We start from the raw sequence: 13,210 nt of genomic DNA on the forward strand, positions 1-13,210 counted from the left end.
AGTCCGGTGGCATACTTGTTAGGTTACAATGCATGAAAAACCCTTGTTATCCAGAATTCAAGCAACTGGCAGCTTCAAGCAACCAGCAAAAAAATTGCAGAAAATAAAGAGGTAAAACATACGAAAGCTTAAAATTGGCACCCCCTAGCTGTCAGTTTGCTTATCCATGCAACTCACAATCTCAAACAACTGGCAAATTCACTTATCCGACATCTATCAAACCCCATAGGTTCTGGATTCCAGGGGTTTTACTGTATGTGGAAACAAATTCATACTCCAGTGTCATGAGGAATCAGATTCCAAGCAATAATTGAATTAATTACATGGCATGTAATTACAATATTTATGGCATACTGCACTTCTGAACAATTTAGCTTGTAGCTTTTTGAACAGAGGCTAAGCATACTCAACAGATAATTTTACTTACTTATGTGAGTCTTGATCTTATCCATATTTGTAGCATCTTTTGAGGGAGCATCTTTTCAGATACCCATTATTTGAAAGGCTTCAATTCTAACCCTCCTGTCACAATTGCACTGACCTGAATTTTTATCTGAGATGAGACTTGAAACCACATTCTTTCGACTCAGGGGCAAGTTCACTGCATGGAATAGAAGGACCAGTCAGACCTTGGGAATGGTAGCAATCAGACCATAATTCTTCCCTCTTGCATACAGCTGAATTAGATCCCATTCCACCTCTGATTCATCGACAGTAACAGGAGCTTTATCTGCATTGAATAAAGCAGAATCAAACCAAGTGGAAGATTCTGCTGGACTTCCCTTTCTGTAAGCAGGAAGTGCAATCTCGTGCTCCTGTAGAACATGGGTTTTTATCTCAGAAGAGACTGCTTAATCAGCTGAAACTGACCAATATTTTGGTAACCCGTGTGAGAGACTTTCGAGGTGGATTCTGCAAAATTCAAGGAATTCCATAATACGTTCCATGGTTTCTGGTGTTGGACACATCCGAAGAAGCAGGGAGTAAATGCTAAGCCCCAGCCCTCAGGGTCTTTACAATAGTACCTGTCAAAAATGGCCACAAATCTGAGTATCAAAGGAGTGGTAATGAGCACTAACCATGGCATCTCTGGCTGGGCGGTCCTCTCAGTGAGAAAAAGTTAGCATTTTGGTTCCGGACATTTATTGCAGGATGATTTTTCAAACTCAAACTGCATCAATATCTCCAGCAGCAACTTATGCCTGAGCAAGGAACATCTTCTTGCAGCCCCTGCAGTTTTCATCCACTTTGGATTTTAAGAGGCAGGCACAGGTTACCACACATCCTCAAAATGAAGACCGGAGGGGAAACATCTTGATTCAAATGAGCCCCTTACAGACAGGTCTATCACCACCCAACTCATTCTTAAGCAGGAATCGATAAAGCTGTACCCCAGACTGTCTCAGTATTTAACCAGCTGGTCCTTTTAGTAAACATTGAACAAGGCATTTGGATTCTGCCCAAGATATCAATTTAATACTGCAGAAGCCGGGTTTCAAGAAAATGGCTCTGCCCCTTCTAATCTGTCACTTGACAAAGGTTGGCTCATGTGCTGGCATGTTGCAATGCTGCATTACTGCCAGGTGACAGGAAGAAATGCCCCTGCAAAAGAAATAAAGCCAATGCTGCGGGGGGTATTACAATCAAGTTGCGCGTTAGAGGCAGTGGATTAAATGGGTCTGCAGTCATCCCGTGGCTGTGCAGTTCACACACCTTTACTCTCTTCTCACTGCTACCTTTGGGCAGAAGGTACAAAAATGAAGACCAGCACCCTTAGCTACAATGTATTAGCTACATGTAGCAACCTGTATTAGGCTGTTAAATCTCTATTAATCAGGAACTGCTCCGACACCACAAAAGGACTGTTTGTCCTACTGCTGTTACTTTTTTTTTCCACCAGGATAAATGTGAATATTTATTATCTATCTATTTGGTTGTATTGTTTCTTTTTAATTCAATTAAGTATATTATTGCAGCTGTTTTTTAGTTGCCTTTGTAGTTGTGTCCTTTTGGCAAAGTACAATAAAAATCCCTGGTATCTCACATCTATGGGGATTGTAGATGCCAGATAAGTGAATTTTCAATAATGGCGAGGCGCACCAATTTTAAACTTATGTAATTTTTAACCATTCATTTTCAGCAATTTTTTTTTCTCTGCTTGCTTGAGGCTGACGGTTGCTTGAATTCCAGATAACAGGGGTTTTACTGTACTTGTTTAACAGCAGCAAGGAAGAATTTCAGTGTATATGTACATTGTACAATATCTTCTTCTTTGGCTTGGCTTCGCGGACGAAGATTTATGGAGGGGGTAAAAAGTCCACGTCAGCTGCAGGCTCGTTTGTGGCTGACCAGTCCGATGCGGGACAGGCAGACACGATTGCAGCGGTTGCAAGGGAAAATTGGTTGGTTGGGGTTGGGTGTTGGGTTTTTCCTCCTTTGCCTTTTGTCAGTGAGGTGGGCTCTGCGGTCTTCTTCAAAGGAGGCTGCTGCCCGCCAAACTGTGAGGCGCCAAGATGCACGGTTTGAGGCGTTATCAGCCCACTGGCGGTGGTCAATGTGGCAGGCACCAAGAGATTTCTTTAGGCAGTCCTTGTACCTTTTCTTTGGTGCACCTCTGTCACGGTGGCCAGTGGAGAGCTCGCCATATAATACGATCTTGGGAAGGCGATGGTCCTCCATTCTGGAGACGTGACCCATAAACTCATCATAATTATAGTTTGACTAACTATTTTCCACATCTTGAATTTGGAGCAGGATTCTGTAATTTTGTGAATTTGAAGAAATCTTTCACAAGGAAACAAGCAAGCGATGCAGAGGTAGAAAACTCAGACTAAAATTCAGAGCTGTGGGAGAAGGTTTTCCCATCCAGCCACTCCACACAAAGCATCACTCCCTTTAGAAAGCAGACACTGGAACCTCTTATATTTATGGGATTTTGATTGGCACAGGATTTCGGCAGTAAAGTTAACCAGGCAAGGTTAATGAGGAAAGTTACAAACTACTAATACCGCAATGGCAGTGATCCATTATTGGGCAGTACTGGTTGTGGGAGGGGATGAGGGAAATCGGGTGAGGGATGTATAGACTGAGTACTTGAGAGAGGGAGAGAGATAGTGTGGAGTGGGAGAGGACCTTTATTGGCTCAGGTTCTCAGTGATGATTTAAGGATCTGAATGGATCAGAGTGGATGAAGACAGAAGGGACTCTGAATGGGCTGATGCTTGGTCTGGAGGGAGGTGAGTCCTTGAGGAAGGTGGATACAGGTTTGGAATAAATGAGGACAGAGCAGAAGTGGAGAGCAAACACAAAAGCGACAGAGGGAGGAGGATAGAGGAAGAGATGGTATCCTGGGACTTGAAGTGATCTGGCAGTGGTGCAGGAAAGAATACGAAGGAGTAATACATGGGGCTGTGGGAGGCAATACTTTACAGGGAGAGAGTAGTCTCTTGAGAACAGGGTGCTGCTGAGGGAGTATTTGCTAAAGAAAATGGATGCTTGGGAGGTGAATACTGAGATGGAAAGTGACACTGGAGTGTATGGTGAGAAGGTTGGAGTGTGGGGAGAGCAGAAAGGGAGTCGTTGTATTGAATCGGGTATAGAAATGTGCTTAAACAGAGATGCTAAATTATGTAACTCTGACACAATGAGAAACCTCTCCCAGATTCAATTATAACAAGAAAGTCTAGACCCTGTGATTATGCAGAGGCTGGTGGGATAGTAGGTGAGGACAAGGGGAATCCTGTCCTTGTTACGTCTGGGGTGGAAGGGGGCCAAGAGAGATGTGCAGGAAATGGAAGAGGTACGCATAAGGGCTAAGTTTATCCCGGATTTATGTGCCTATATCATAATGCAATGAAAATACAAAAATATTTACGGATGCCTAATGAAGCAAAAGACTGAATACGCCATTATCAGACCAATGGCTGTTTGCAGATTGATCCATTTTAGGGTGGACACTCAATGTAATTAAACCCAATGTTCCTTCATCATGGTTGATAGTAAACACAAGGCAATTCTGTAACAACTTCAGCTCCGCACATTTTGAAAACAGGATCAAAGCTTCCAAAGGTACTGGCACAACCAACAGATCTGTAGTAAAACATTTACGTAATACAATAAACAAGTAGTCTCAGAACAAATATATTCACACAGTTGAACTATGCACCTGCCTTATTGGATAATAGTCCTAGTTATACATTTTTTAAAAATCCCTGGTTGGGTGAAGTATATTCGATTTCCAGCATTATTCCCCAAGCTCGAGCCTTTAATTAAGCAGTGAAATGATTAGGACTATTACTGTGGCAGTGATCCAGTTTCATACTGTAAGGAGTTTGCACATTCTCCCCATGACTGTGTGGGTTTCCTTCAGGCGCTTCGGTTTCCTCCCACATTTTAAAGATATTCAGGCTTGGGAGGTTGACTGATGGGTGTATTTGTTTGGCATGGGCTTATGGCCAGAAGGGCCTTTTACCAAGTTCTATCACTAAAATTAAAGAAAAATAAGATCAGGCCTAAATTTCAAACCCAAATTGGCTGATGTTTTTGTTTTCATGAAATATGTTGCTGAGTTCAAGATCAAACCTGGTGCTCTAAATTCTAGGACATGGGCAAGTCTCGACAGACAGAATGTAGCAATTGACCCTGTTTGTACATGACTGAGATAAAGCCTAAGTTTTCCAATGATTCAAAAGTAGGTGGCATCTTTAGCAGTGCAAATGGAAACACTGAGTGATAACATCACCTGGTGTGCTAAGTGTGAAGCCATTGGGACTTATGAGTATTCCCATAGTGTTTAAAAGGTTTCCAGGTAGACATTTGAATATGCAGGGAGGGATAGAGGGATAAGTATCAGGTTCAGGACAGACATTGCAGGCCAAAGGATCTGTTCCTGTGCTGTGTTGTACTATGTTAATTGAAAGCAGCTGCAATAGTTGTGTTTTATAGGCTGATAGACTTAAACATGCAGGGAATAGAGGGATATTGATCATATATGCAGGCAGAAGAGGCAGTTCAATTCAGCATCATGTTCAGTACTGACATGGTGGGCGGAGGCCGTTTTCCTGCACTGTTCTGCTTGATGTTTGATAAGTGAATGGGAAACACTAACAAATGGATTTCAATGTACCTGTGTTTTCACAAATTAGACCTAAGAATGTAATCAAAATTCTTCTCTAAGCTGTAAAGGAAGAAATGAGAAGGTCAAAACTGGAGCGGCATGGTTGGCACAAATCTGTCACAGCGTCAGCGACCGGGTTCTGTTGTAATGCTCATCCAGGTGATGAGGATGTCTGGTGTATAACTTATTGGAGAAGCCCTAGTGAACCACTTCATTGCATCCTGTCGTTATTGTGCATACTGCCTTTGCGTATCACTGGCAAAACCAATATCTGTGCTGGAGGTTAAGTGCCAATCATGTTGCACGTTTTGACCAAGCTGATGAGCAGTTGGCATTCTTGGAGTTGGGTAGCTCAGTTAGTGTGGCGGTTGGCACAACCCTATTATAGTTGCTGTGACTTGCTGCTGTTTGTAAGGAGTTTGCTTGTTCTCCCTGTGTCCGTCAGGTGCTCCAGTTGCGTCCCATGTTCCAGAGGGCATACAGGGGTCACATGGCTATGTTTGGGTGGCGCAAGCTCATGGGCCACAAGGGCCTGTTACTGTGCGGTGTTTTAAAATAAATAGGTGTGGTGAAGAGCCACAGAAAACAATCAAAAATATTGATGGGATTCTGGCCTTTCTATTCCAGAGATGTGGGGAAGGAAGGGATAGATAACATCATAAATCTCTCACAAGAACATGCCTGGTGATTGTGAGCAATTCTGGGCACCACTTAGTCCTTGAAGGGGATACTGGCTTGATTTAACAGAACGATAACCTGGATTCAAGGAGTTAAATAAACAAAAGTTGTATTTTTTGCAATTTAAAAAGTTCAAAGAGTTAGAGGGATGTGTATTTTTATTTTTGTAATTTAGAAGGTGATTCAATTGGCTTCTGTGATGTTTCTCACATTAAATCTTGAGAAAACATTCTTGGTAAGATTTCTTTGTGGAACATTAAGGGGATTTGATAAGGTAAATGGAGAGAATCCATTCCTTCTGGTTAATATGTCGGAGACAAGGGAACAGAATATAAAGTCTAGAGTTACAGCTACCAGTACTGAGGCTGGCAAACACTTGCTGCATGTAGACTGTAGTCAAATTTTGATTCACTTCTGAGCATGGTATTTGTAACTCAAGAGATTGATAGACTTTTATTATTTTATTACCCATGGCTGCTTGGAGAATGGGATTCAGGCAAGTAGGTTACACATCAAGCATTGAACAGCCACTCAAGGTCAAGGCACTGAGTGGCTTCCTCCTGTTCTGAGAGTCATAGATTTATACAGCTCAGAGACAGGCCCTTTGGCCCAACTTGCCCATGCCAGCCTAGTTGTCCACTTGAGCTAGTCTCATTTGCCTGTGTTTTGTCCACATCCCTCTAACTCTTTTCCATCCACAAAGCTGTCGAAAAGTCTTTTTGACATTTCAATTGTACCTGCCTCTACCACTTCTTCTGGCAGCTCATTCCATATGCCTGATATCCTCTGGGTAAGCAAGTTTCTCCTCAGGAACCTTTTAAGTCTTTCCTTCTGACCTTAAACATATGCCCCCTAGTTCTAGAGTCCCCTATCCTGAGGACAAAGATTATTGGCATTCATCATATCTATGCTCCTCATGACATTATAAACCTCTCCTCAATCACCAATACCAGAGGGCATCTGTTATTTTTCTGAATACTTATTTTAATTTTTGTGGACAACATGCATCAAGAAATAACCATTACTTAAGTACATAAATTGAAATGAAAAAAAATCTATGGGGGTACAAGACGTCCATATCTCCAAAAATTCCCACCCCTCTCCCCCCCAAAAAAAGCCCCGAAATAAAGAAACGAATGAGAAAGAAGATAGATAATAAAAAAGAGAACAGAAAGTCAAAAAAAAAAGAAAGAAGGAACTGTCGGGATCCACTATCCACTTCAGAGGGTCTAATTCCTTTTCGTACCAAGAAATCAAGTAGGGGAAATAACCAGGATATAGAACTCAGGAACAGAATAGGTGTCACTAACTCTTCAATCCTGCATTGTGCAAGTATGGCTGCCATACCTGCAAAAAGATGTTATACTTCTTCCTTAGATGACAAGTAATTTTCTCCAGGGGTACACAACTGTGCATTTCTACATTCCATTGGGCTGTGTCCAGATGGGAATCCAACTTCCTGGCTACTGCCAATGCAATTTTTAAAAAATTCTAATTGGTGCTTGGACAGTTTCATTTTCGACCTTATGTCCACAATATTTCCTAGGAGAAACAATTCTTGACTGTGTGGTCATTGTTTTGCAATAATCTAGTCTAATAATATTCTTAAATTTTCCCAAAAAGGTTTCACTTTAGAGCATGACCAGGTAGAATGTAAAAAGGTTCCTCTTTCTTACCTGCTTCAAAAACATATATCCAATATATTGGAATTTAATTTATGTAATTTCTGTGGGGTAAGATGTAGCTGATCCAAAAAATTATATTGCACCCATCTATATCTTACATTAATTGTGTTAGTCATGCAGTCCTGACATAAATCAGACCAGTTCTTATCGTCAATACTAATATTCATATCTGATTCCCATCCTTGATTTGATTTATCTAACTCCCGCTTAGGAGTGCCCAACTGAAGTTAGGAATATATTGCAGATGTAAACTTTTGTATCAGAATCTCCATTTCACTGCACTCTGGTAACATCATGGTCAGTTCTAATTCATCTCTGAAAAAAAAAGCTCTTAACTGAAAGTAGCAGAAGATTGTACTATTAAGAATATATTTAATTTTTAACTTTTGAAATGACATTAATTGCCCTTGCACTTACATTCTTCCACATATCTAATCCCTTTACAGGACCATGTATGTAGAATTTTATTTTCCATTGTTAAAGGAATTAATCTATTTTGAGTCAAGGACATTTTTGGAGATATTTTTCCCTTTGTTCCAATTTGTACCAAATATTCAAAATATGCTGTTAAAGGTGCTTCCTTTCCACCAGAAACAGATTTAGTGTCCCATTTATATATGAGATCTTCTGCTATTCTCTCTCTCTGACTTTGTGCAGTTCAATTTCTACCCATGAAGGCTTGTCTCTTCTATCAAAGAGGGAAGTGACAAATTTTATCTGGGCCGCCCAATAGTAATATTTACAGTTTGGGAGTTGAAAACCTCGCATATGATATTTCCAAGTTAATTATTCAATGGAGACTATGGCTAACTTACCTTTCCATTAAAACTTCCTAATTAACTTATTTAAATTTTGAAAAAAAAAATTCTGTGGTAATGGTATTGGAAGAGTGAAAGAGGTACTGTACACACAGGAATATATTCATTTTAATACAGTTAACTCTTCCAATCAAAGTTATCGGAAGAGTTATCCATTTATTTAAATCTTCGTTTTTTTAAGCAAGGGAGGTCATTCATTTTATACAAATTTTTCAAGTCATTATCTGTTTTGATCCCCAAATATTTAATCCTATTCTTCTGCCATCTAAATTGCATATTACTATGACAATTTGTATAATCCCCATCAATTAATGCCCTAATCTCACTCTTATCCCAATTCATTTTATACCCAGAAACCCTCCCATAGTCTTCCAGTTGTAAATGCAACTTTTGCAAAGAAGTTTCCTGTTCTGTCATATATATGTTAATATATTGTCTGCAAACAGACTAATCTTATGTTCATCTTGGTCAACCTGCAACCCTTAATGTCTGGATCCTGACGAATAATTTCCACCAAACATTCTGTAGCCAATACAGAAAGAGCCAGAGATAATGGACATCCTTGTCTGCTCGATCGGAACAGTGGGAATGTTGGAGATACTTTCCCATTAGTCATAACTCTGGCCTTAGGTTCATTATATAGGGCTCAAATCTAGTTTATAAAGTTTTGACCTACTCCAAATTTCTCCGGTGTTTTAATTTTTTTAAAAATCCACTCCAGTCTATCAAAAGCCTTTTTTGCATCCAAGGCAATTGCCACACTTAAATCACCTCTTTTCTGGGCTAAATGAATCACATTAAGCCACCTTGTTACATTGCTGCTGACTGCCTTTCCTTTTGATCCTTATTTATCAATTTTGGCAGAATTTCACCAATCTGTTTGCCAAAGCTTTGGCTGGTATTTTATAGTCCTTATTAAACAAAGAAATCAGTCTATATGATGATGGTTTCAATAGATCTCTATCTTTTTTTTGTAATTACCATTATTATTGCTGTTTAGAAAGAATCCGGCAAGGTATGTGATCCAACTGCTTGATCCAATACCTCCATAAAGAGGCATTAACAAATTCTTGAATTCTTTATAAAATTCTGGTGGAAAACCATCCTCGCCAGGAGATCTATTAACATGCAACAAATTCAATGCCTCCTCTATCTCCAATTGAGTAAAAGAGGCATTCAGTTTCATCTGCTCAACCAGATCCAAATTTGGGGAGACCAATTGTGACAAATAATCATTTATTTTATTAATATCTCTTTGAAATTCCAATTTACATAATTTGGAATAAAATAATTCGAAAGCATCATTAATTTCCTGTGTCTTATAAGAGACTCTATTGGCTTCTGTTTCAATTGCATTAATTGTTCTAGAGACCTGCTCTGTTTTTAGTTGCCAAGATAGGGCCTTGTGAGCTCTTTCCCCCAGTTCATAGTACCTTTGCTTTGTTCTCATTATTGCTTTCTCTATCTTATAAGTTTGCAACATATTATACTCGAGCTTTTTATTGATGAGCACTCTTCGTTTCTGTTCTGAGCTCCTCAACTGCAGGCCCTTCTCCAAATGATGTATCTCTTATTCCAATTTGTCTACTTCCCTCATGTATTCTTTTTTTTAAATTCTTGAGGTATAACTAATTATTTGACCCATGAAATAAGCTTTTAAAGTATCCCATGTAGTAAATGTATTGGCAGTAGAATGGCAGTCTCACAGAAGATTCCAATATGTCTTCTTATGAAGTCACAAACCTCAGATCTTCTCAACAGCAATGGGTTGAAACACCATCTGTTTAATGTGAGTGGAGGAACATTTAGGAGAGATGTCAGAGATAGTTTTTTTTAGAAAGAGAGTGGAGGGTGCCCAGAATGCATTGCTGGGGCTGGAGGTGGGGGCTGGTACAATAGGGACATTTAAAAGACTCTTGGACAGACACCTGATTGTAAGAAAAATAGAGGATTATGGGCTCTGAGAGTGTGAAGGGTTAGATTAATGGTGGAGTAGATTTATGTAGGTCAGCAAAATATTGTTGGCCAAATGGCCGGTAACTATACTGTACTGTTCTACGTTCTATGGGACATTGCTAAAAAAATGGTTGCTCGTTTAAAAGTTTTTTTTCACTCATTTAGTCTGGAATCTTTGCAAACTCTTCCTCAAAAGAGATGGAAGCTGAATCATAAACATTTTTAAAACAGAGACTTCAAAGGTTACTGGAATAGGCAGAAACACAGAGCTGAGGTTGCAATTGGATGATTGTTCAATGGAAAGACAGGCTTGCAGGGCTGAGTGGCCTGAACTTGCTAATTTGTGAATTTAAAGAGTGGGAACTTTTGTATTTTAATATGCAGTGCATCACAGCCCCAAATCCTCCTGTCAGCTTGAAAGCAAACGTGTGTGCCAGGAGAGCGAACAAGTTGCATGTCAACTCAGTGGCCAGAGAAGCTGTGAAAGTGTGCATTTAACGTTGACACACGGCTATCAAAAAGATCAGCCCTACAGCAGGCATATTATAGATAAATCTAGAATTAAGATAAGAGAGTAATTGTTAAAACAGATCTTTGCCGAGCTGATTGATCTCATGGTTTGAGCAGATAATCAGATTTACAACTCCCTGGATGGGTTGTGAAGTGTGTGACTGCCACTAAGCTGCCTAACCCTTTATAAAGAGCCCAGGTGCACAACTCCACAGCCAGTAGCTCTCACAGAGGTATTTTTTACCTGTAGTCATATTTCCTTGTTCCATTCCTTTTGGTTTTGCCCAGCTGTTGAAGATAAATCAGGTTTCAATCCCATCCTGACACCTCACAAACAAGATCAGTAAAATATTCATGCATTTTTCAAAGAAGGTTTAGTTTGTGCTGTTTTAGTGACCTCCCTTTGGAAACATCATCTGTACACAGTGTAAACTTTCTGTTTATTGTACAACATTTCCATAGTTCAGACACTGTGATGACAAAACTAATTTTTAATTGTTTTATAAATACACTTCAATCTCATGAGTTTCATTGCAAGTATTTTCAAATGAGGGGCATCTAGAAAATTACCAGGAAGTGACATATACAGATAGACAAACTACTCAAGAATGCAGTGTAACAAAGCGCAAAACAATGTGAGGTGGTTATTGTGAAACAAAAGGTCATACCAAAGAATTCCTCTGAAATTTTTAAACAATGCCACAAAAAAAATGAACTCGAGAAACACTAATAAATAATTTAAAAAAAAGAACAAGTAATTTAAATAATAAAATATGTTCTGCACACAATGGAAGGTCTCATGCCTGCAAGGTTGGGGAGAGGGTCAGGAAACCAGGAATGTGGTTAAATAATGTCACCAGGAAAAAAATGCTACACATTATAGCACAGGTTGGTTTACAAGTTGGTGACCAATATAACAGACACAACTATAAAATTTCTACACTTGTTCTAACATAAATACAGAATATATAAATTTACAATACATACAGCCATACCAAAATCATAAACGTGACCTTTCATAAAGGAGGGGGAGGTTTGCTCATCTTTTGCTCTAAGCTACTGGCACACCAAACTGTAAGAAATTTCACTGTCATAATTTTATACAGAATTTATTTTGTATCCATTTTCATGGACTTATACAATGGAAACATAGCAGATAAATGTCATTCTGGGAAATGGTTTACCTTCAAAATTGAACCATTGGAATGCCCACATAAGTTTTTGTGTCAATCTACGCAGTTCTTTACACCAATTTACGAAGAGTACTAAAAAGACTCTTTAATAAACCAAGAGTGATCATTTCTTTTCAGAATTGGCTTGAAATGAGTTCCTCATGTAACTCTATTGGCTTTTTTTTTGACCACTAGGGTATTTTTCATGTTTGTAGCTCCAACACATACGTGCCTATTAAGGAATAACTGGCTCTGGTGTAATAGGGTTGACAGGGAAAACATTTAACAATTTTGTGTTTTGGCAAATGAGCTCTTCCTGACAACTAGTGTGAAGGAAGATCTGTTTACTGAACAGTTCCGGGTTAAGGGATATCACCAGAAGAAGAGTGAGCAGGCCATACTTGATCCACACCAGTTTAAAATACAGAATGGGACAGGAAAAATAGCCCTCAAATGATTAATATTGAAATTTGTATGTGCCCAGGCATCACTTGAGCAATACAAGGATCTTCAACTTAGGTTTCACAATCAATCATCATTCTCCAAACTGGTTCTTCCTTTTTCCTCAGTAGAACGACAGTGAAAACTGTATAATTTAGTACATATATACGGTAATGTGGCCAGTTTTCCTCCCAGACACCTGGCAGGCAATCATTATGAAGAATTACTAATAAACTGCAGTTGCCTTGACCCACTCACTTCTAAGTCCCAAATGTCTAATCATTGGAATGCTGCCTGAGTGAATGTATCAAATGCTAAGAGAGCCTGACAGGACTTTTGTCAATTCACCTTTCCCTTTTAAGTATTGCTTCAGTGAAGCACATTATCCTCACTTTGAGTAATCCTACTGTCCCATGGCAGTGCCAAAATGAGGCAAGCATTATCAGGAAGGTCAAAGGCTACTTTCAGGCTTAATCTTTCATTGGGATTCCAGTGGAAGCTTAGGGATTACCACTGGATGGGGCAAGTCATCATACAAATGGCAACTGTGCTGTTCCTCCTATTTTGCCTCTTTTTTTGAGCTGGAAATTCTTTTCTCCTCTCAGAACTCATACTAATACTGTAATTAACCATTCGATGACATGTGACATGCCGCCAATCTGCAGGGCAAGCAAAGGTGAGGTGACCTTTGGTTCTGTATCCCTCCATACCTATCCCAGAGCTGCTATGGGCAGAACAATATGAAACAACACCAAGTGAATATTGATTCATGGCCCCAACATTCCTGTTATAAGATTAATTATATTGGACATGTAGGAGATGGTTTTGTGATTT

Source organism: Narcine bancroftii, chromosome 1, assembly GCF_036971445.1.
Source record: "Narcine bancroftii isolate sNarBan1 chromosome 1, sNarBan1.hap1, whole genome shotgun sequence".
NCBI lineage: Eukaryota > Metazoa > Chordata > Chondrichthyes > Torpediniformes > Narcinidae > Narcine > Narcine bancroftii.